Genomic DNA, 23,995 nt, shown 5'->3' with positions numbered 1-23,995 from the left:
TCAAGCACCCACAGGGGATCGGGTTCCCTGTGCTGCAATGGGGAGGGTGGCAACTACCTCGATGCATCTGGAGGCAGCGAACCTGGAGGGTCTGCCAGCCAGATATGCAGAGTTTGCCGATTTGTTTGGCGAAAAGGAGGCTGACAAACTCCCACCCCATAGAAAAACAGACTGCACCATAGAACTGGTCCCTGGCGCACCCCTACCAAAGCCCAAAATCTATGCGATGACCCAGAAGGAGCTGGCAGCATTAAGGGAGTTCATCGATAAAAATTTAGCGCGGGGTTTTATTGAGCCCGCAAACTCACCAGTCGGAGCCCCCGTCCTCTTTCGGGAAAAGAAGGACGGGTCACTGAGGCTCTGTACTGACTACCGCAGTTTGAACGCTGCGTCCATCTCAAATAAATACCCCCTACCCATAATAAAGGACATTCTTGCCCACCTGGCAAAGGGCAAGATATTCTCAAAACTGGGCCTGAGGGAAGCCTACTTCCGAATACGAATATGGGAGGGGGACGAATGGAAGGCGGCTTTCAACTGCCTGCTGGGGTCTTTTCAATATAAAGTTTTACCATTTGGGTTGGCGGGGGCACCAGGAGTGTTTATGCAGTTAATTAATGAGGTCCTGCACGACCACTTATTTAAGGGGGTGCTTGTCTATCTCGATGTTTTAATATATTCAGAGACCAAAAAAGAGCACGAACGCTTAGTAAAGCAAGTGCTCAGGAAACTCCGCAAGGCAGAGCTATATGCCAAGTGTGAGTTTCACAAGGACCAAATTGACTACCTGGGCTATAGAATCTCGGCAAAGGGGATCGAGATGGACCCAAGCAAGGTCCAAGCCATACTGGCGTGGGAACGCCCACGCACGAGGAGGCAACTCCAAAGTTTCCTCGGTTTCACAAATTTCTACAGGGGTTTTATCCAGGCGCTGGCAGAAATTGTGCTGCCTCTAACTGACCTACTCTGGACAAAGGGCCTGGGAGACACATGTAAATCAAGGAACCCGGGGGCGCTCCTGAACTGGACAGCTGATTGTCAAAGGGCTTTCGAACACCTCAAAAGCCCTCTTTACAGTGGAGCCAGTACTGCAACACCCCGACCCCACCAGACCCTTTGTCGTGCAAGTCGACGCATCCGACTTCTCCATCGGAGCACTCCTGCTTCAGCGGGATTTTGACAATCAGCTGAAGCCCTGCACATACCTTTCCCGCAAGTTCTCCGAAACGGAACGGAGATGGCACGTGTGGGAAAAAGAGGCGTTCGCAGTCAAGGCAGCCCTAGAGACATGGAGGCACCTTCTGGAAGGGGCCTCCTGCCCCTTCGAGGTCTGGACAGACCACAAAAACCTAGAGGCTCTCAGCACTCCAAAACGCCTCAGCCCAAAGCAAGTACGCTGGGCGCAATTCTTCAGCCGGTTTAACTTTAAATTAAAGTTCATACCGGGGAGGAAGAACTTCCTAGCAGATGCTCTTTCCTGACGGCCTCAGGATGCCAGCCAGGCATCAGACATTGTGGGCACTGTGTGGACCGACACACAGCTGGGCTGCCCTGCTGTCATGCACAGCCAAACAAGAACCCAACGCACCCCAGCACAAACACCCACGAACAGAGGGAGACGCAGGTCAATTTCACCGAACTGGCAACAACGGCTCATTCAAGCCCTCGAGACAGATACATGGTTGCAAACCAACAAACACCTTGTATCTGTTACGAATGGTCTAGCCTGGAGACAGAAGAACCTGTACGTGCCAGAGACATTGCGAGCGGAAGTTTTAAACCGCTCCCATGATGACAAGACGGCCGGGCACTTTGGGTTCGTCAAAACATTACATTTAATCAGGCGACAATTCTGGTGGCCTCTCAGAAAGGATGTTAAAGAATATGTTGCTGCTTGCCCCACATGTGCCATGTCAAAACGAAAGGTGGGGAAGTCCCAAGGACTGCTGCAGCAAGTAGCAAGCCCCTCCCGTCCCTGGGAGGAAATTTCCATGGACTTCATTGTAGACCTACCACCCAGCCAAAGAAAAACGGTCATCTGGGTGGTAAAAGACTATTTTTCCAAGCAGGCACACTTCATACCCTGCGCGTCCATTCCCTCCATGCAACAGCTGTCACGCCTATTCCTTACCCACATCTATAAACTCCACGGTGCCCCCTCCTGTTTGGTGACTGATAGGGGCACACAATTTACATCTAGGTTCTGGAAAGAATTTTTAAAACTTATTGGGACCAAGCAGGCACTGTCCACGGCCTGGCACCCCCACACAGATGGCTCTACGGAGATTCTTAACTCCACCCTGGAGCAATTCCTATGATCATTCATTAACTATCAACAGGACAATTGGGTGGACCTGCTACCTTTTGCAGACGTAGCCTACAACAACGCAGTGCACCAGAGCACAGGTCACACCCTATTCAAAGTGGTTTATGGCAGAGACTTTGTGCCAATCCCGGAACTGCCCCAACCAGACACCCCGCCCTGTTCCCCAGATGACTGGGTGGCACAACTGGCCACGGTTTGGCCCGTCATCCAGCTGGCTCTCGCAGATGCGCAAGCTACATACAAAAAGTTTGCAGACAATCACAGGGCAGCACAACCGAACTGCAAAGTGGGAGATAGGGTCTACCTCTCCATTAAGTTCATCAAGTCCCCACAGTCCTCAAAGAAATTGGCATCCAAATTCATTGGACCGTTCCAAATCATAGAAATTATCAATCCAGTAACCTTCAAGCTGGACCTACCCCACAATTTGTGGTGCATACACCCAGTATTCCACTGTGCCCTACTGAAACTGGCCACCCTTTCAAAATGGCACATTGAACCCCCCCCCCCCGCCTCCACCCATCATGATAGATGGGCAACAACATTTTGAAATTAAGGAGGTACTAGACTCCAGGAAACCAAGGGGCACCCTACAGTACCTCGTCAAATGGCGACATTTTCCACACCCAGAGTGGGTCCAAGCGCAAAATGTTTCAGCAAAACTGCTGGTCAAAAGCTTCCATGAGGCATACCCGAACAAACCGGCACCTTAAAATTCTCTTAGGGGGGCAGCATGTCATGTTCCCTGTTGCAAGGCATAAGTGCATCACAACAGGGAACATGCACATCAGGAAAGAGGAAAGGATAACCATTATCCTTTAAACACACACATCATCCCTTAAGCACCCAAATCCATAAATAAATCATCAGGACAATAGAAGAGCACCTCGGACAGGATCTGGAAATACTGATAGATTCCATGCCATCTGTACCACAGTGGATCATGCAATTTTGCTCTAATAAATATTTCTGGCAAATGGTGCAAAAGATCAGAGTGCTCACCAGATAAGAACTCCACCTAAGCAATACCTCCCACCATCATTGAAATGACACTGGCTGCTTGTCAGCTGTTACATGCTCAGCACAGCAGTCTGCAAAAAGAAAGTCCTTATCCTCACATGATTTTGATCATGGAGATGCTTGAGGGCTCTTATGGAGGCCAATAAGCACACATATGCACATGTGAAGACTTCCTACAGATTACTGAATTGAACATATGACTGCCTGTAGGAACAAAATTATTTCAGTGATGTGGATGAAGGATAGGGCTTTTTGAACAACTGAACAAGGCCATGGTCTTTCCTTAATCTCATCGGTAAAATATGTCTAATCCAACCTTCCCTGACCTAGTATTTTCTAGATATGTTGGACCATGATTATAATTTTCCAGGTAACATGTCTCCTCCCTGTGTCAACTAGCAACCTTGGGAATTAGAGACCATGATAACTGGAGGTACCAGGTCAGGGAGGGTTGCCCTAAACTAATATGAAAGGAGTAGGCATTGACTGGAGGACAATTTTCAGCCACCCTGTAACAACAAAATGAGATGGCTCTGCTGTGTTTACATGTGTTCCCTCTGAAAAGGCAGCTAATAGGCCCAATAATTTCTTCACCTTTGCTGCTATTTTGAACAAATAATTATGGAAGGTCAGTGTCTGGTCAAATGAAATGTCAAGATGAACAGGACTAAGATTGTTTCTCACCCGTAGGCAATTTTAAACCAGTATTTAATTCCTATCTACCAGTAACATTGCTAGAGATGGAACGGACTCATAACTGTTGTTGTTTTAACAATCAGCTCTGCTAATAATAAATAATAGCTATGTTAAAATGTTTTCTAAGTCAGAAAAAGGTCAGCAAAAAACTAGAGGAAAAAAAAAACAATCTCTGGTTGGTATTGCAATGAATCTAACAATCTTGCAGAGATATCTTAAAACTTAGAGCTCAAATTAGTTTTCTTAGACACCCTTTCCAGTAATGCAATCTCTGGGTCTATTTTTAGATTTATTAGACAAGTCAGGTTTATTGGATATAATAAATGTCATTTGCTCCTAGAGTTGTCTTCTTCAGCCTCATACAGCCACTGAAAATTCTGGGGAATTGTAGTCCTGACATATGTAAAGAAACCAAGGTACAGAAAGGTAGTTGAAATTAATTAATTGGGTTAATTCCTGGTATTTTCTTCACATGTAGAGCAATCAGGGAAGGAAAAAGAAAAATGCTCTAAGTTATAGACAGCTCTGCAATTCTTTCAGGGGACAATTTAATAGCAACATAGTTCTCCTGGGCAAGTAGGGAAAGTTGCTAGTTATTGAGGAAGCTGAGGATCTCACCATTACTATGCAATTTAAAACACTGAGGATTTTTGGATGTTGATGGGGAAACTTGAGTTCCAAGATTTTTTTGAGCTGGTAACATGTGATCAACAAAAATAATCTGAAAATTAAATTTAGTGGCCATACTTTTATTTAATATGTCCCACTAAATTCAGTAGCCTTCCTCAGCATTTCAAGAATGAATTTCCACTGAAGGCATGGGATTTCTCCTGGCTCTCTTCTCCTCTTGGAATTTTCCTCATGTGCCTAAAATTTTACTCCAGAAAGCTCCAGAGCACATTTTAAAATGTGGGAGAAAAATAACAGAATTCCATTCTCTTGCTATATTCTATTCCTTCAGATGATGGATACAGCCAAATACTATCTTTTGATCCAGAAGTCATCCTAATGACAGAAAGAGGTAAGGGCAACAAAGAGGTTGCCAACAAAGGACAAGCAATAGATCTAAAACAATGTTTGTTGCTTTTCAAAAGATATACTTCCTGTTCAGTAATATCTGAAAAAGTTCTTGAATATAATCCAAAGTCCCTAAAAGGGCCATCATTTGCAAATTTATTTGGAAGTAGGCCCCACTGGAGTCAATGGAATTATTTGTAAGTAATTGTGCATAGAACTGCAGCCTTAATCAGTCCCAAGTTTAAAGCTGGATTCAGAGGCAATTCACTTGAATCCCCAAATCAAACTGTCTTTCTGAATATTGATCAACAAGTTGATTGAATTATCATATTATATTAGATGTTACCAATTTGAATCAGATGTTCAGATCAGTTTGGCCTAATTAAGTGGTTCAATCTGAAATGTCAGATGTAATCAACCCATTTATCTAAATTAAAATCTGAATTCAATTAAGTTAAATCAATAATCCAAATGCAATTGAAAATTCAAATTACACTGAAACTGTATATTCTTATTTTTATACCCCTATATAAGACATTGTTCCTTTTTCACATTTACTTCTTTTTATTTCTCCAAGTTAAAGCAGTTCAATTCACTCAGACATCATGTTCCAGATGTCTTCCATCTCTTAAAATAGCTTCTAATATATTATACAACTGACATCAACCATACTGTTTTGTGATTCCTAAGCCTTTCATAAGGCTCTTGCTTGAATAACAGCATTATATTAATTTCTTCTGGTTTCTCAAGAGGTTCCTTCCAAGCTAAAGTGAACCTTTAAACCTGTAAAGGTAATGGAATCTTTATAAATATTTACTCTTAAAATCTGCTAACTTTTTAGCACTCTCAGAAACACCCAACTACTATAGCAGCAACAGTTTGGCTGTGCTCTTGGTAATTTCAGAAGTTATTTGTGATTCTGCCATTAGTTCATAATTTTCCATTTGTGAAAAATTGTTCCATTAATATACTAAGAGACCATTCTCACTGAACTTTTAAATAAGTATTAAAGCCTTTGTATATTTACCATAACTTAGTCATAAAATGATTTGAAATGCCTTCAAAGTTTTAGCATATTGCAGATGCACAATTTTTGGAAATCCCATTTTTCTCTTTCTTTTTCCATTAATCTGGATTTGACCCAATTCATCTGTTTAGTTCTCTTTCTGGATCAGCTAAAGGGTTCTTCATTACACACCTTATATTCTCTACATCAACAGGATTTAATGTAATGGCATTATGTCCAGAGATAGAAGAAATAACATACCTAAATCTTTAGGCAGATTTCTACTTTTCTTCCTGTATGAGATTTTTTTTTTTTTTTGCAGGGAGGGGATCTTAGCAATTTTCACATAGTTCTTTGCTTTGTAGGAATTAAGGTGGCATTTTAGCATCATCAAAGATAAAATTAAAGAAGGGGAAAGGAAAGGAAAGGAAAGGAAAGGAAAGGAAAGGAAAGGAAAGACACAGAAATAGAGCTTTGCATATGCAAAAAACTTTGCTCTTATCTAAACAGAAATACTGTACATCTTAACATACTGGGTAAAACTATGATCAATGTACTAGTTTAGCCTTTTCTTCTAAGTGCTTTTGATGGTCAATTTCAAGACTCTTGTTCGCCTTTCTTTTTTCTTTTTAATTTCTTTTTGTCTTAACTGTTAAAGTGGATTTGAACTGGACAGTCCTTCAAATAAAGAATATGATAGGTTTGTGCCATGTGCTAAGTCACAGCCATCCTATTTTCCTTTCCTCTAGCTACTACTGATTGAAAATCTTTACATCCCTAATCCCTAATCGCTAATCCAAGGTTAAACTGTTAGTAAGGAATACCGCATAATACTGTATCTTATCAACATTAAAAAACAAACAAACAAACAGGTACTTTGATGTTCTCCTCCAGACTTCAGTATCACACAGTGCAACTTTGTGGTGCAAATTGCCCAAAGGATTGCAGGTACCCTCCAATCTTCCTTTCAGCATAGAGGTGCTCAATGTACAGCAGTAGCAATTAAAGCTTTCTTAGCTAAATACTGAGCTCAGTTGTTATATGGGGCATAACTGGAATCAGTGAAAAAGGTTAATCCATCTACAATCAGTTCAATCAGTTTTTAAGATCTCTTTTTGTGGTCTTTTGCTTTGTCTGGAATGCATTTCTCTGCATTGAGGCTGGATTAAAAGGTGTTGAGTTTAATCAATGAGTAATAAATTTTTTATCTTTGCCTAAAATTAAATTTCTAGCTGTAGGGGTTAACCTCTCTGATTCTGAAAGATAAATTCCTCTCATTCTGGAAGTTGGAGAAGAAATTGCTCCAGTATGGTCTCTTTTTAGATGACTTATGATTGTGTTAAACTGGAGCTTAGACAAAGGATTCTTGACATCTTTCTGATGAGAGCAGAATAACAATATCAGTCTAGTTAGGAAAAAAAAATACAGCAAAAGGCCAATTTGGTACTTAAATCGGCTCACTGGGCTGAAAAAAGGATGAGTTCATTAGCAGGTTTTCATGTGCTCCCTACAGCACATTGGGGAGGGTATGTCCGTGTGGCGCTGGTGCAATTAAAACAGCAGCCCTTAGTCAACTGCTATGTATGCATGTGTGTATATTGGTACCTTTGAGTCAGTTTTTGACTCCTGGCAGCTGCCTGGACAACGCCCTGCAGTTTTCTTGGCAAGGTTGTTTTGGAAGTGGTTTGCCATTGCCTGCTATGCAAGGCTGAGAAGGAGGGACTGGTCCAAGGTCACCCAGCTGGCTTCATGCCTCAGGCAGGACTAAAACTCCCAGTCTTCCATTTTCTAGTCTGGTGCCTTAACCACTACACCAGACTGGCCCTGCATTTAATGTATACAATTCCTTCTCTAACAAAATATCAAAGTCAGCCTGACAATTTATAGGGCTTAGCTTTTGCCCAACCTAACTGATGAAATCACTTTGAAAGCTGTAAAGTTTCTTTTGAATGCATGTCACATCCAACAAATATTGGGTCAGAAAGTCATTACCAGTATCATCTGAGATCTGTTCATATCATGTAGTTATGGACAACTGTTTGGTGCATATCTTTTCTTTGGGTTTTTATATATGTATGGTCAGTAACCAACAGCTTAGCATAGCTCTTCTGGAGGTGGGAATCCTTCCAGAATCTGTTGCCACTATGTGTGCATACAACAGAACAAAATGTGCAGAGACACATATATCAGGATGGACAGATTCATCATTTTTATTGACTGTCAGATAGCAGAGATACAACTTGCAATAAATGATGCAGGATACTTTAATACGCTATAAATTTTTGTTAGAAAGTTATGGTGTTTTATTATGCTTTTATTGTAATCTCTCTTGAAGTCCTTTGTGTCTGAACCTCCCCATCCACAAACCTCAGTGCACCTTCATTTGTGTTTATCATTCATTTTTAGTTGTGAAATAAAAAGTTACTCCTTCCTTTAAAATTTGTATTATCTATCTTCTTTAAACTCTGCTCTGATTTTTGTTTGATAGATGGAAACTTGTCAGCAGATTTTAGAACTCTGTAGCCTCCTTTTCTTTGCTGGTGATCTTTGCTTTGATATCATAGAATCAGAGACTTGGAAGGAATTATTTAGGACATTGAGTCCAACCCCTGCTTAGTGCAAGAATCTAGTTTAAATGGTTCCAGACAGATGGCTTTCTAATATCTACTTGAGTGGTGTATATATATATATATATATATATATATATATATATATATATATATAAAGAATTTTCATATAATAAAAGAGGAATTGAAAGAAAAAACAAAAACAAAAGTAAAAAGTGCAAAAAAGAAAAAGAAAACTAAATTTAAGAAATATATAAATGATTTCTGACATTCTTTTCAGGAGATAATTACAATCTTATTGTCCTTCCTCCCTCTTAAATATTTGATAAATCCCCTCACCCCCTCATTTAGCCTGCATTTTTCTTAAACTTCAAATCCATAAATAATCAATTTATTTATTTTTTTCTTTCTGCAAAAAGTCCATATAAGGTTTCTAGTCTTTCAGAAAAGTTTTTGTTGTTTGTTCTCTGACCAAACAGGTCAGTTTCACCATTTCTGCAAATTCTGACATTTTCACAATCCATTCCTCCACTGTGGGAATTTCATTATTCTTCCTGTCTGAGTCAATCGTGTGAAAAGGGGACTACCATGTCTCAGGGTAATTATTTCCACTACTGAATTATTCTTAGGAATTTTTTCCCCTTCTTTACTTATTCCATGCCCTGCACTCTGAAATGATAGATAATAGGTCTCGACCTTCTTTTGTGTGACATTCCTTCTGTCTCTGAAGAATACAATCATATCCTCTCTCAGTCTTGTATTCTCAAGGCTAAGAATATCCCATTCCCCCAATTCGTCTTACAGGACTTATTTTCCAATCTCCTGATCATCCATGTTCTAGTTTGTCTGAATACTTTCTAAATAGGGGGTTAAAGATGGGATGTCCTACTCCAGGTGGGGTCTGGCCAATGAAGAAAACAGCAGGATGATGGTTTCCTGTGTTTTAGAAACCATATTTCTATTGATGCTAATTTAAATTTGTTTGCAGTTTTGATCTTGTATATTAGCTACAAATAGTCATGAATCATCCTTTCACCACAGCGTGGACAATAGCTGTGATAACTAGATGTTCTTAGGAAAGGACAAATCTATTTTATAGCCTAACTTAGCAGTCACTTTGTAGGTTTAGTGAAGTAGATTCTTCATATGCATCCACCTGCTTCTACCATATTGCAGTACAAAGGTCATGTTTCTTACTGAATGCAACACATTGGCATAAACAATGTTATTCATGGGGCAAGTTCTTACTGTGCATAAACTGACTACAGATGTGAATTGCAGGAAGCTGGCCAGCTTTTCTCTCAAACTTGGCAGACCATTTGTGGAAAGCCTTACAGTAGCTGGCAAATTTAAGAACTGCTTAAAAGGTCAGCCTTTCTTTTATTGCAGAAATGTGTATAATGATCCCCTTAATAGGGTTGTACATCCTTCCTTCCAAGATTTATTTTTAACAAGAAAAACATGCTTTTTTTTCCTTTCCTTTTTTTTTTTTAAAAAGATGCCTTTAAGCAACAATCCTAGTGAGTGTGAAATTAAGAGAGAGAATCATTATATTAACATATATGATTTTTCATGGAGTTGTTATCAGTACAAAAAAAAAAGAGGAGAACTTCTACAGTGAATGTATATGACACCCATACAGACACACAAAGCAGGAAGCAATGTGGAAAAGGCCATGGAGCCATGATGAAATCAGTTGGCAAACTCTGATGGGTAAAACAGAAAAAAGTTCCAGAAAAGTGGGATATGTAAGTCGTGACTCCTGACAACAATGTGAGAGTGTCTCTTTAAATCATGCCCTGAATTCAGAAAGGGCAGCAATCTGTATTTGGATCAGAGGTGACACTTTATCCCCCTCTCCCTTATTAGTGGAAAGGGCAGATGGTGGGCTATGTTGTTTTCTGCAAAAGACCCTACCTTCAAAATCAATCTATAACATTTTTCTTTGGTCACTAATAATAACATCAACGTTCCAGGAATTACAAGTTGGCTGCAATTTAATGAGATGCTGGAATTGCAGCTGGAATTCTAATTGGGTTACTAATTGTCATGTTCTTGAATGTTTACTGATTTAAACTGACCGGTGTCGTGGAAACCCTTGGAGACCTTCTAGATCAGTGTTTCTCAACCTCAGCAACATTGAAATGCTGGCTTGGGAATTTTGGGAGCTGAAGTCCACACAGCTTAACTGTTCTAGATAGGCAGTTGCTGGTGCTATCTGTCAAAATATGTTGTGAAGATACTCCATTTTTATCTCCTTGATGAATATTGGGGAAAAATGGGAGAAGTGGTAGGAAAGCATGGGATGGTCCATCTGGAGACAACCACCCTGTAAAAGTTTAGGAGTGGCAGCTGCACAACAAAAGACTAATCTGAAAATACTTTGGTTTCTTCTACATCTGATCCAGAGGTTGTCCAGGTGCTGTTTGTTTTTGCCAGATTTGGTATAGTATGCCAACAATTATTGTTACTAATCTGATACGATGTGTTAACAATATTCATACTGCATCACCACAAAGACTTTTATGAAGGTTTCCTTTAAAAAGCATCTAGATGCTGCTTTTGCTCCAAAGTACATCTCCTAGATACAGGTTCCTTGACTGCAGTATCTTATTCCATTGTTGGTGGTTATATAATTCCATTTCAGATTTAAGGTTGATACTCTGAAATTCCTTAGGGGACCTTTAGCATTTGAGTTTCAATTTCCTATTTCCCTTCTGGAGGTCCTACAAGGAAATATTTTCAGTTGCAATGCCAGGTTGATGGAAGGTCTTCTAAAAAAAAAAAACTATGTCATCCTAACACTAATTGTATGTCAGAAACAAACAAAAAACCCTTCACTTTCTAGAGAGGCATTTGGCATTGGTAGAGAGCAAGTTTTATTTTCCTTTTCTCTTTCTTCCTGCTGTGGCAAAGATATGCACACTTTAATTGTGTATCTGCTGCTTTTATCTATCTATCTATCTATCTATCTATCTATCTATCTATCTATCTATCTATCTTTATTTTATATAGCCCAGGGTCCGTAGGCTTTCATGATCAAGGATAGAGAAGGGGAAAAAAATAAGTGGTGTTAACATATGAATATTTAAACAGTGCAAAGTCTCCATTTGATTATGGGAGAATATATCTAAAAACTATAAGACAAAATCATGAAGGACAGAGCAGGCACTTGATGCTGTTGAAATCTTTGGGGTTATGGTTTTTACACCTTCTTCTTGGCTATGGTGGATAGGGCTGATAAGAAGTCAACTTTAAAATACTAAAATACAGCTGAATCAGAGAAAGTGATTCAGCTTTGTCTGAAAAATCAGTTTTGTCTCTTTATGTATGGAAATAAATATAGGAGTAGGAAAATTGTAATTCCTGATATTACTGAATTAAAAACCCAGTCAATAATGTCAGTCACGAGGGAGGCTCACTTTCAACAAAATCTGGAAGGTCACTGGTTTCTTATATCTCATTTGAAGGAAGCTACTTTATAACAAAACAGATTGCTGGGAATTTCCTCAATGTGTTTCTCTGGATTTTTTTCATGAGTCTTTTCAAACCTGAACCTTCAGCATGCAAGCAATAAAACTTCTATCACAAATGTATACTATATATATACTATATATGTAACATATACTATATGTTGCCCTTCAGGATTTCAATGCCTAGAATGTTGCCCAAAACAATAAAATACCACAGAACTCAAAAATACATTTGGACAGCAGTGAAAATAGAAACAGAGCAAAATAAAATTAATTGAGAAAACATTTTTAAAAGACTTCGGGAAAAAATAATTAAAACAGTTCATTGCCTCCTCTAGACAAGAAATGAAAGTAAGGATGTGATAAGCCACCCTAGGAGAAGATATGAAACATGGGGTACCCACAAAAAAGAAGGTCATTTTCCCCACCAGCAGCCGCTTAATCTTCTGCTACAAGGACATTAAAAAAGGGGCCTTTGACACACGATACAGACAGATTCATGTGGGAGAAGATATGGTTTTGGTGTCTGTATGTAGGGTTGGGGGAGGAAATGGTAACCTTTGAACAGTTGCTCAAACTTTTAAGGGATTTTAAGCTCATACTAGGATTGAGCTTTCAATTAGCATGTACTCTGAACCTGATGCTGAATGGATTGATTTGGGATAGATTTAATTCAATTAAAAATGACATGTATCTCTAACTTGCCTTATCTCTGATTCAAAATCCTCCATAAGTATCACTTACGATATACTTTGGAAGTTCAGCTGATTGAAAAGTACAGGGCATTCTACCATGCACCAAAAAGGAGATTTTAAAACAGTACCTTTGTACCAACACCTTGGTGGGAAGAAGACACATCAAGGAAGGAAGCAGAGTGTTGGATTCATGGATCGTCCTCTCCTCAGATCACAGAGACCCTAGGGATTAGTGTCTCAAATTGCAGTCATTTGAACAGCTAAGATAGTGAGGGGTGGGGGAAAAAAGGTATCTTTGCTACCACAGCAAAGATACCCAACTGTCCCCAGAATCTGAGGGTGACATTCCTCTCTCCTACAAAGAAACAGTTCATTTCTTTTTTCAGTTAATCGTTTCATTCTATTTCTTGCTTGACTCATTCTCACTTGATCCTTGTTCTTGTTAGTTTATCTAACTTTACATTGCCTTCCTTTGCTATCCCTACCTTCTCAATTTTCTTTTCCTTCCACAATATATTCCAACTTTTTCATTTATTTTTCAAGACAATAATTTGATTTCTCAATTGTTAGTCATCTTTCCTCATTTAGTCATTTATTCCATATAAATGAGTCAGGACATTATTGGGACCCAAAGTGTCAGTTCTTACATTCTACTTTTCCTGTGTAAATAAGAATGGTAAATATTAATATGTCAGGTGTTTGGATTAAAATATTAAATGGCACTGGAAGAATTGAGGATGAACAGGAATGGTAGAACCTCAGCTAAACTGCACTGGCAAGTAATGATTGGAAATGCTGTGAAAGTAATCTCAGCAAATTGTTGCTATGGTTAATATATATATATATATATATATATTAAATACACACACACACTGAAATATCCTGTACTGGTTTCTGTAAAAGATGGCAATGGTCTAATTTGCCTGAAAATTTCACCCCATTCTGATACTTCACAATATTATAGAATTGGAAGCAAGATGGAATGAACATCCCTGGGAGCAAGAAGACCTGTTTGGCCACAATGTGGATCAAGTGATCCTTGCATAACTGTAATTAAAGTCTAGATTCACTTCCTTTTACTTTCAGTTGAAGAAAATAAGAGCATGGCTTATCCACATCAATGCAGAGAGAATGATTCTAATATCACAGTGAAATCAACAAAAGTGACTGATTCTTAACAGATTTTGTCCATATTCATAGTTTTTAATGACATATAAACAAGATAATGCTTGGGTTTGTACAATCTTTCTCCCTCTCCCCCCCCCCCATCTCTACAAGTAGAGTTTCTTAGTACATCTTTACATATTTGTCATATGTATGGGAACAATATGAGCTCCCTCTGGTGGCTACAGTTTCCCTTTGAATTTGTACCATTAAATTAATTATACTTATTGCACTCAGTGGTAAAACAGTGATGTTCCTTCTGGCATTCTTTAAAAATGACTTCCTGTTCTAGATGTTTATAAAGAAGCACTTTCATTCATCTTCTCTTGGGTTGCAAGTAGGAGGACCTATATCTCATGATTAATCACCAAACTATCAGCTCATCATTAAGATCTTGAATATATGCATGTGGCAATGTCTTTAACTTTGCAAGGTAATTCTTTACATACTAGTTTAATCATCAATAATTATTTCCATAATGAAGGGTGGAAACAAACTTTTGCATTGATGAATAACACACACAGTGTTAAAACCAGCTCCTTCTGCAGGCAGATAAAAGGATGTTGAATGGCTCTGTGTAACACTATACTTTCCCTAGATTAGCCTATGTTAGATAGTCCAGTGTTATGCTAGGCCAAAGTAAGAAAGGATGGTCCGTTCCTCCACTGCAGGAATCTAGTTCGGGAAGTAGTTGGGAATTAAGGGTCCTTCTATTTATTTTGAATGGCTGTCTAGGGGCAAAGAAGTACAATTTTATATTTTCTTGTAGATGTGGATCTAAATAATCTTGGGCAACACAATCCTTTTCTCAGAACTAGCTTGTGGGTGGCCTTCAGTGCATAAAAGAGCTCCATCACTGCCAAAGCCCCTGCTGCATAGACATGAACATGAAGCTACTGTTGACAGGCTTTATGCAGCCAGGATGGAGTGGCCTCTATTTCTCTGAAAGAGCCTTGGATTGTGCCAGTCTGGAAAAGCAAAGGAATTTCCTTTTGGTCTGTAACCCTCTGAAAGTTTTTCTTCTTCTTTCAAATGGCATCCTGGGGTGGAACAGTGACTGACAGGAACTGGCAGGAGTTAGGAAGAAACCACAGCTATCATTTTACCTCCCAGCCCCATGACTACACTTTCAATTATGACTTTTTCTTAAGTTACTTACAATGCAGTGTTCTATCTATCCTTTCAGAAAGAAGCTTCATAGTATTGTATGGGACCTTCTTAGTACATCGTGTAGCCATGTAAAAACTCTTATGGTACAATGAAGTGTATGACAAATGTGTGTCTCGTTGGACTTGATCTCTAGCAGAGTTCCCAGCTGAACAGTAATGTGAGAAAAGCTGCTCTGTTAAGTCCCATTGAAATAGATTTCTGAATAAACATGTTTGGGATTGGACTGCTGAAATCATCAGGCCCCTCATACTTACTCATCTTCTGCTTACTCATCTTTACTACGGAACCTGTCATTGTTGCAGTACAGAACCGGGAGGTTGCAGAGGAAGGGAGCCAATTGTTTGCCTAGGATAAAGCACCTGTTCCTCCTACTTCTACAGAGTACAGTGCTGTGTGAGGCATCAGTCTGTTCTGTGTGCTATCCACAAATCAACAGCATAGCAAGTAGGCACAGAAATGGGCAGCCACACAAACGTTACTTCTTGATTTGGCATTGTATTACTCATGCTGACACAAAATAACCGTTAACTAGCCATATTGCCAGATATACTGCACCATATGCCTCAGAAATCTTACGGTATTTATGCTTACCTAAATTAAACTAGCACATTTCATGCATGGAATTCTTATCCATAACAAAGAGAGAAAATGTATTCCCACAAAGATGACTGTAGTAAATGAGTAATTTGCAGAAGTTGTGTTCCTTCTGTCAGTTGATGGAGCTGTTCATTTCAACCTAATTAATTGCCCAAAGATTCCCGGTACATTAACCATTGTTGTTGGCCAATTTTTAAATAACCATTTTGCAGTACTTTACAGATGCCGGAAGCAATCTGAAGCACTATCACCACAGAATGCATTAGAACGATGTATGAGAAGGATGATCATCTTTGGAATTACTGTTCTGAATTTCAGTTCACAAATCCTGAAATCTAATTTTCCCTTTCTGTATTTTGATCTTAATGGAAATGAATCCTCTCCATAGATTAAAAAACCCTAAATAAATGAATGAAGACTAGGACTTTTATTAATTCAATATTCCCTTCGAACTGTATAATTTTCCCTCTTACGATACCTTTCATCTAATTTTTGAATTACTGCCTTAAGATTCCAAATTATTCCTGTGATATAGTGAGAGAGGATACACTAATTTTCTTGTACTTGTGGCCAAGGAGAGATTGAAGATATTGTTTGTTACACATATCCTTATTTGTATTATTTTTCTAATGCTAGCTTTCTGAAATGGATTTTTGCGATAGTCTCTCTCCCTCTTTCTCCTCCCCCCACCTCCACGTATATGTATGCCATACACACACTGGAAGAGCAGACAGAATTTAAAAAGAAAAAAAGACTGGCTGTAACCCCAATTCCTGGAAAATACTCTCATAGCTACCAGTACTGATGATCACTTGCTGCTCATAGACATAAGTCAGAAAAGCAAAGTAATGAGGACAGGCCTCCAGCAGACTCTTTCCATCACCATGTACCAACACACAAGACCAACTTGATTCCCCCAAGGTGTGTTACACAACTATTTGTGTGTTGTGCTACAATTCTTAGTTTTGCTAGTGAATAAGGCTCTGCATGCTTCAGAAATTATTCAGAAGTGCTTCAGACCTGCTTTAAGAGCTGTGTTAACATCAATGAATCAGCTCCTTAAAGCAGATACACTTTTTTTTTTTCATGGTCTCATGGAAGCGGGAAAAAACCCCCTCAGTCTGCCTTAATGAGTATTAGAGTGGGGCTGGACTCAGGTGAGCTCTGAAGCATTTTCAAAGCATCAAGAGATTTGTATTCTGCAGAGGCTGGCTTGTTGAATTAGGAAAGGCTTTATAGCTTCTGTTTTCAAAGGAGTCAAAGTTAAAAAAAAATCCTTCCTGCATTTTATCACATTCTCTAATAACACTGGGTCTAGGCAGGGAAAGAAAAGGGCCATGGCACTAATTGCTGTATCACAGCAAAAACATCAGAGCTGTTAGTTCTAAAAGATACCTTATTAAGATGGATACATTCTAGGATGACTGATTCTGGGTAAATACATTAGAAATGGTCCTAAAGGCTTCTGTGCAATGAAGGGCACAGGAGAATACTAATTCATCTCTGTTTGGTCTTTTATAGATTATATGCATCAATCATTACAGGGTTACACTGAGGCAGTTGTACTTAGGTGGTATTTGGATTTTATCTCCCGGTTCCATTTTTGTCTTCCTGCTCTTTTGCTCTGCTTGCATTTCTTATTACTAATTTCTCTTGTCTGTTTTTGGTCCTTCTTCTCTTGGCACTTTCATCATAACATCCACTGCACCCTATAGAGGCAGAAGAAAAACCTTTTAGAGGTGCAGCGTTGCTTAGCAATGCCATGTATCCTTTTGTGTCACTGTCAGAGCTATGGTAACTTGGTTTGCCTTGCGAGGCTCACTAGAACACCATTTTACTATATGTTCAGGGTTTTCTGAATTCTCATGATAAGAAAGGTTATTTCCACATGTATTGGCTAAAACGTAACTGAAAGATGCAACCTCTTTGGCTATTATTTCCTTCAGCTTTTGAGAATTTAACAAGTCTTGCTTTTGTGCTTGAGACTGAGTCAGGAGAATTCCTTCCATGAATATTCAGTACATTTGGCTACAAGATGTTTTAATCTGGAGAAAAAAAACATAGCTCTTCTGTCTGGTGCAGAAAATTAATAAGGTTCTTCTAATAAGGCCTGGTAAGACTCCTATGGAAACCCCAGGGATCTGGGTGGAGATTGCCATGTGCAAAGTACACCTACGCTCTAAATAGGGACAAGAAAACTTCCTGGATTCATATGTGATCAGATGCTCATAGATATTGGATTCAAGTTCTCAGCTGATCTCTATAGGCCAATGAAGATTTGACTTGTCCTCTCAGTTCTGTCATGTCCTAAGGTCAAGAGCTCAGCCATTCAGTCCTGCGGGTGGGAGAAAAAGTGGGAGCGACTTACCGGAGTGACTTGTGACCTTCCCTGCAGGCTTCCCTATTGGCTTTGCTTGTGGGAAGCCAGCAGGGAAGGTTACAAAATGTGATCATGTGACCACGGCTTCCTGCGATGTCGTAATCACAAGCTGGTCACCCAAGTGCCTGGATCGTGATCATGTGGCTGTGGGGGTATTGTGATGGCCAGAACTACAAGAACCAGTTGTACGTCCATTTTTTCAGCGCCACTGTAACTTTGAACGGTCGCTGAATGAATGGACGTATGTCAAGAACTACTTGTAATTGAATACCTTCTAATTTACCAAACAATTGTACTATATCAATAGATTTTAATTGCAAACATTCATAATTATCAACTGGGCAGGGTGGATAAACCCTTACTTTGAATATAGCACATCTGTATTTGTTATCATGAAAAAAAGATCCAAGTATATTTCATTTCTTCTTTTTTTAAATTCTGATGCTCGTGCTTCTTTCTCCATTGTGAAGATCATGGTACTATCAAAACTTTCTTCTATTTCATGTTACAAATTTGTTATTCCCACTGACAATAAGAGGTACAGGACTGCAATAATATTGAGAAGATGATTTCACAAGCCAATAATTTGCATATTCAACATTACAAAAGTAGCAGTGCAAATTTTAGATCTACAGTATTAGTCAGCAAGCTGAAACTGTCTTTACTCTACTGGCTACGTTTGCTACTATAGTACTGTCACTCAGAAGACACAGAGGTAGAGAAGATTATTCAAATCAGCCCACATTTTAGAAACTGTGCTGCTGTCAACTGAGTGTGTATCTCTGATGTGAAACAAAAACAAAAATCCATAGCTAAGGCACATATCTGCAGCAACCCTAATTAAGGACCTCTGAAGGAAATGGGTCAGGATTTTCTTGCTTAACTGGTTCTTCTTCCTTGCAGAGCGTTTGAGTTGATTCCTGATTAATAACATTCCTTTTCTAGGAACAAGGGCTATTATAACCTAGAATGTATTCTGTATATTTCACAAATATGCACTTGCATCCCCAGTGCAACCACAAAGTTACAAGACTGAGTGATAATAATCCTTAGCCCAGCAATTCTCTACTTCCTTGCAGTTTAAATCCATTGTTTCCTGTCCTGTTTTCTGTAACAACTCTGAACAATTCTGCCATGTCTCCTACGTGACAGCCCATCAGATACTTGAAGATAGCTATCATGTCTCTCTAAATCCTCTGAATACACTCCAGTTTGACAATGTCCTTTCTGAAATGCAATGCCCAGAACTAGCCACAATATTCAATGTGTGTGGTCCAACCAATGAAGAATACAACAGAATAATGACTTCTCTTAATCATGACACCGCACTGCTAATAATGCAGTCTAGGAATGTATTTGCTTTTCTTGCATGTACATTACACTGTTGGCTCATCTTTAACCTTTGATCCACTGAGATACCCAGATACTTCTGTAAGTATTCCTGTCTGGTATGGTCTCCCCATGCTAAATTCAGGCCTTTGAATTTTTCTACTCAAGGACAGCATTTGTCCTCACTGAAATTCAACTTTCTGGGTTTTGCCACTCTTCCAGCTTGTCATGAATCTCCTGAATCTTGATATGGTCCTCTAGGGCATTTGCTATTTCTCCTTAATTGTCAGAATATCTCCAAGCATGTACAGAAGACATATAGTATTCTACAAATGTACTCTATTAAATTATTATTATATAAATTATTAAACTATTCCTTTATCTTAGTGTATTAAAATAATCAAAAACACCCTTTAAGGTATGTTAAACATAAGCATATTTTAATATAAAAGAACAAGCAAGCAAGCAAGCTCAATTTGTCAAAAGAGGCTTTAGACTAAAACTTACACTTTAGGCTGCCTTGAAAATAGCTCAGAGGCTTAATAAACTAGTACACATCAATACAATTAATTAATACAATTCAGTGATTAAAATAAAGATCCAGCTAGAAAACACCCACATTTTGGCACTACTTGAATAACACTGCTGCTCAACTCTCCTCCTATTTCAAACCTAGGGGATATTCCCAAGTATTCTGCAAGATGGCATTGGGGGACTGTTTAAAAAAAAAATGAACAAAAGGAAGGGAAGAAAAGGATGTGCCCAAGTTTAGCCTGTAAGAGTCTTTAAAGCAACTGGCTGATCACAGTTGGAAACAGTGTGCTTGGCTAGATAAAACCTTCTTAATCCTGTAGCTATGCCTAAATTCTACTCTTGGATTCCAGACTTTTGTTTTATGTTCTGTTATAATCTGGCAGTGTTCTGCTTGCTATCTCAGGATGATTTCAGCATTCAAGGTGTAAATCTTTCCTCTGATTGATGACAGAAAAAAATATAAGTAGGGTAACAAGAAAATGTGTAGCGTTAACCGTGCCAGTTAAATGAGCCCATCACCATATGTTATCTCCTCCCTTCTTTTCTCCTGCTTGTCTGGTGTAATTACTGTCAGCAGCTTGTCTTCTCAGATTTATTACATGGACTGTGAAATGATCACTCCAAAATGTTTGGGGTTTTCTATATATTATCATTAAGTGAGCCTGGCCTTCATTAGATAATACAGCTCTGTCTTTGCCTAGTAGTTCCGCACTTCCTTTTCTGCTTTAACAGCAGAGACAAATCGTTGTGAATCCCAGTTGTTAGCAGTAGTGAACTTGCTATGATGCCACCCACAACTTATACCACAGAGAGAGAGAAAAAAAGAAAAGGAGGAGGAGGAGGAGGAGGAACAGCCACTGTCTTTGCACTGAGACATCTGTCTTATGAGGCATGCCAATAAATATTAGAATGTAAGCACTGGCAAGATTTGAGAAGCTGACAATGCTACTCCTAAAAGAACCATGTCCAATTATCATAGTCCAGTTTTGTTGCTGCTGATAATTTTTTCAAGGCATTGACTTGATTTGTTTTAGTACCTCTTTTTGACACTCTGCACCTTTCAGCATCTGCCTTAATCAACTGCTTTGGTTTAATTATTGCTATCAAGCACACTTACTCATCTGAGGAGCTTGTTTCTGTAATTCCATATTGTGTAGTCAGTTCTATCATATAGCAGCTGCCCTCCAGTCTACTAGTAATCAATAATCCAATACAGCCTAACTGTTGCACCAATTATGCAAACCAAGCAAGGAAAAATTGAATTGTCCTCTTTAAATGACTCATGTTTGTTATCACTTTTTGCCTCCTGTTACAAAGGTTGATCATTTCTAATGTTTTAGGAGCATTAAGCATTCAAGAACCACGATCATATCTAACCGTGGACCAAGCTACAGTAGTCTCTGATCACAGGAAGATCACTGTGGAGTCAGCAAGTTCTACTTCAGAAAATTAATATCACAAAGTTGAAAAGAATCTTTCAGGTCTGCAGTATCTGATGGCCTGTTTTATGGAAGTTTTCAACAGTTTATGGTAGAATTTGTGACTTGTGATCTGTTACTCAGTTGGTCCTTGAGAAACCTCAAAGCAAGAAATTCATGTATGACTTCTAAGAAGTAGACAGTGACAGAAATCACTAAGTCAGCTTGTGGCAGATATCTGTTCAGAAAGGATGGATAGGTATTTGCTGGCTTTACAACCTCTCACAACATTTGAAATGAAACATATATTTCAGATTGTAGGACTCACTAAAGATGCAGACTGCATCAGTGAACTTGGAAAGAAGTGGATTAGTGTCAGTATGAAAGGTTGTTTCTTTTGAATCATGGAGAAAAGTCAGGTTAATTTTTTTCAGTACTTTTTAATAATGAAAAATAAATCAATGCATAAAATAAACAAATGTGTTGCTCCACACAGTAAAATCTGTGATGGATGAATCCAGTTCAGATAGTTCAACATTAAGAACAAGGGGAAAAAAGCATCATAACTCTCAAGGAGAGGAAGCGCTTTCCCACCAAACAAAGGATAGGCGACTTTTAAAATATATATTGACCATTCGCTTAAAATTTAAATGGTAAAGAGCTGACTAAGTGGAAGGGGGGATTCCATAATCTCAGGACAATAGAAAAGTTTCACCAAAACTATTTCTGAAAATAGTAGGACACATAGCAGTGCCACTAAGGTTGGATGCTTTGGACAGGCAAGATGGCATGAAACAGTCTTCAACGATTCTGGTGCTTCAAAGATTCTGGAGGCAAATCATCAGGGTGGCCTTTCAAATATCCTGATCCTATGGCACTGAGGTACGAACTTGGAATTACACTCAGAAGCAAGGTGGATATACAAATAATATTTGCACAGAGGAAATATACAGCAGAAGTATTTGCTTTGCTTGGAGTCCTTAGGCCAGAAACTATGACATGATTTTCCCCACCCCCATAAAGATTATTTGTATGAAGCAGCCCTCAGTCAGTGGTGTCAGATTTCTGATTAACACAGGAAACAAGAGAGGCTTGGTGAATCATTTCATTGTTTCCAAAAAGAAAAATGAAAAACAACGTAAAACACACCATAAATACTTTGGATGCAGGACTGTTGGGCATCCATTTTTAAATGGGCTTTACTTTTTCCTCTACAGAATTGCATATCACTCTAAAACCTAGGGAAACCACAGTTTATAAAACAGAAGGATCACAAATATAAATAATGACAAAAAGACACCAGCAATTTCTTAAAAAGTTAGGAGAAGACAAGATAGAGAAAAGATAGCTTCAAAGGATGCAATCAACACTTGAGAACGTGCTCTTGGTGAGATGCACACTATTTTTGGAGGGGAAGTGTGGATGTCACAAACTGTGAGCTGAGGACTCAGTGTTGTCTAATATAGACAGGAAATCACAGCAGACCAAGTCTTGATTAGTTCTTTTCACTGTAGCAGAACTCAGAGGTGTCTGAATGTACAAGATTGTTTACCTACTTTTTAAAATTTTCATTGCTCGGGGTTTGAAATAAGGAAAAAGATATAAACGTTGCCCAGTCAAAATGAACAGCTAGTGATAATGTTAGAATTCCAAGGTCATAAATACAATTCTACTGATTTTAATCCAAAGTAACCTATTTAAAACACAAATGGCTATATCTAACTCTTCATGCAATGGACCCTCATACTTCCCCATGCAGATCCCTGTATACTCCCCCCTAGCAGTTTTACTTAAATGGGGCAGGAACCAAATCCAAATTATTAAACCATTGGAAATAATGAAACAGTTTGCAGTTGTAGACCTGGAGAGTTCCCCATTCAATATGGGAAGCTTAAAACTTCCTCATCTTCCTATATTCTTTCATTTCTGCTAATTCGTAATACAAATACAGATTTCAGAAAAATGTGGTCAAGGAAAAAAAGAGAGGGAATAGTTAACCATTCTGCCTGGCAGTAGAAATGCAGTATTTATTTATTTATTTTGAAAGGGTGTGCTATTATTCGAAAGGTAATGATTAAACAAATGTTTCAAGCTACAAAGAAAGTCACAGCCGAAGTATGGAACATGGCAAAAGTCAGGGAAAGCAGAGCTCCTTAACTATTTTTAGAAACTGTGCTTAAGGCTGCAACCTTATATGCACCTGTTTTTTCAAATAAGCCTGGGGAAACTCAGTGGAGTTTATTTCCAAGGAGATGGTGCTGTACCTAATTTTGCATTTCCTTCATTTGCCAGTGGGCTCTAACTACTCAGTGGTCAGAAACTGCACATCCACCAGAGGTGAACGTATTACAGCAGCTGTTGGGCTAAAGGAGGAAAAAAATCCATCCTCAAGAAGTCAGGAAAGGTTTGATTGATGAGGGTTTTGTGGACTCTGCATGTTGAAATGGGAATGTCACAAAGGCTGTAGTATCACATACAGCACTTACCACAATTATGTTGTGGTTTAGGGTAGCCCAAATGGTTTATCAGTCTCTTCCTGAAGCTTGCAACAACAATAAGGGAAGAAGACCAGCATTATTTTAATTTTTAGATGGAGAATGGAG

This window comes from Candoia aspera, chromosome 1 (genome assembly GCF_035149785.1).
Source record: "Candoia aspera isolate rCanAsp1 chromosome 1, rCanAsp1.hap2, whole genome shotgun sequence".
Classification (NCBI taxonomy): domain Eukaryota; kingdom Metazoa; phylum Chordata; class Lepidosauria; order Squamata; family Boidae; genus Candoia; species Candoia aspera.
Note: the sequence above shows the minus strand (reverse complement) of the source record.